Source organism: Branchiostoma belcheri, unplaced genomic scaffold (genome assembly GCF_001625305.1).
Source record: "Branchiostoma belcheri isolate BF01 breed outbred unplaced genomic scaffold, Haploidv18h27 scaffold70, whole genome shotgun sequence".
NCBI classification, from domain to species: Eukaryota; Metazoa; Chordata; class Leptocardii; order Amphioxiformes; family Branchiostomatidae; genus Branchiostoma; species Branchiostoma belcheri.
In genome coordinates this window covers 846166-848150 of record NW_017804354.1, presented here as the reverse complement: position 1 = coordinate 848150, position 1985 = coordinate 846166, and the positions used below count along the sequence as shown (strand labels likewise).

The window sequence follows — 1985 nt, the reverse complement described above, 5'->3', positions numbered from 1 at the left end:
AGGTATTTGGAAATGCGGCAACCTAAAGTTTTGCATTAGTATGCAATGTCAAGCATAGATTGGACAAGGAAAGAAACTACAATTTGAAAGTCAGTAAATGTAGTTCCAGTACCGAAGGCTGCTCGAGCATTACAAGTGGAAGACTTCCGACCAGTGTCTCTCTTAGCTGTTTTTACTCGACATTCGAAGTTTTCATACAGTACATTGTTCTGATAATGATAATGATAAACCAACAAACTGTGATATACCGTAATGCCTGAGTATCTAATACAAGGAGTCCCGATGAAGGCTATCGAACGCCTTTTCAAAATCTACGAACAATACATACAGAGGACTATTTCATTCTTGTGTCAGTTCTCTAAAATTTGTCTTAGTACAAGAATGCGATCCGTACAAGAGCGTCCCTTTTGGAACCCTGCCTGTTCTGGCCTCAGCTTGTCTTCATCATTTTCGCTCGAATACTGGCACGTGTTATTTGTAGGGTGTAAAAAAAAAGAACAGAAAAAAACTAATTGAAAGAATGCAATGGGAGGATTACGTCTATGAAGGTTATACATCCAGGTAATACGATACGCCAAAAGGCAGTTACTCAGGCAACTGTATGATTTTGAAAACGTCAGACGTTTCATGGCTAGTATCCACTAGCTTTCGTCAGTGACTGAGAGACCAGAGGGGAAATGCAGGTTTATAAGCACAAACTATTGATTGATATGCAAATAAAGTGAAGACACATTTTTGGAAGTCGAAAATGGAACAAAAATCAGACAAGTCAAGACAAGAAAATGCAAATTAGTTAGAAAGCTCCTGTTATACAGAACAGGAGCTTAAGTGCTGTCTGTCCTCGGGGCTGGGAGTGCCAATGGGAGGATTGTCTCACTGCGAGGAAGACGGAGGTGCATGCTCTGCCGATGCTGAAGGAACCGCGAGAGTTAACTGGCGCCGGTGAAGCTACCAAGGAACATGCTGGACGAGGGTCACCCCCTCCATGACCTAGTTCCATCGGCTAGGACAAAGGCCACAGGGAGAAACTCTTTCAGGCCAATGTTCAACAAGTATACAACTAGTCCAGTAATACTGTTTGAGGACGTTCTTGTTACGTTGCCCCCATGTGGTTACCCATTTTGTATAGCGTTGCTTTAGTTTCCATTTGTCACGTAACTTGATGATCTTCAACATACATCAGTGTTTAAATCAGTGCAGTTCAGCTTGTTGTACACGTACCTCATGCTGCGAAGCTGATTTTCTTAATAAAACTATAAATTTATATATTTGTGTTCTTCGACTTCCAGGATAACAGGTCTAAGTTCTGTTATACCTGTTAGCAGCACATCTAACACGATGTTCCTCAGATTTACATCTGACGGGGAATTAACAAGAAAGGGGTTTACGGTCACCTACACAAGTCAAACCCCCAGTGTTCACAGTAAGGCGTTTTTTTCTTTAAATTCCGTCAGAAAAGTATTTTGTTTCATGCAATGTCTGTATGGTTGCCTTCCAAGCTCCTGGGGGGGGGGGGGTACGTCCTTACATTTAATGCCACAAAATAAACCAATACAGTAACATGTCCAGGGCAAAAGATAACAAAACCAAATACGCAAATATGTGTCCTGGTACTATGTGCGTGTGTGTGTCTACGTGTTTGTGTCTGCATATGTGTGTGTACGTGTGTCTGTGTGTGTGTCTGTGTGTGCGTGTGTGTCTGTGCGTGTGCCTGTGCGCGTGTGAGTGTCTGTGCGTGTGTACTTTCCATATATTGAGCCAGACACGGCAGAGTAAAGCTTTCTAACCTATTTTTTTTACGATATCTAGATGAATGTGGTGGCTACAGATCAGGGCAATCTTCAAGGGAGATTTTATCTCCTAACCATCCTGGATCCTATGACAACGACCTGATCTGTACGTGGACAATAGTGGTCAACCCGAGAGGATATATAAGGCTTAAACCTAAGATTTTCATCCTTGAACCCCAGAGAGACTACTTAACA

General features: G+C 42.2%; 1 protein-coding gene across 1 annotated transcript in view; it reads left to right on the top strand.

The window, feature by feature from the left end:
• LOC109484797 (CUB and sushi domain-containing protein 1-like) overlaps positions 1-1985 on the top strand; it is a 14194-nt gene that overhangs the window by 4792 nt on the left and 7417 nt on the right. The gene's annotated exons all lie outside the window — the stretch shown is intronic.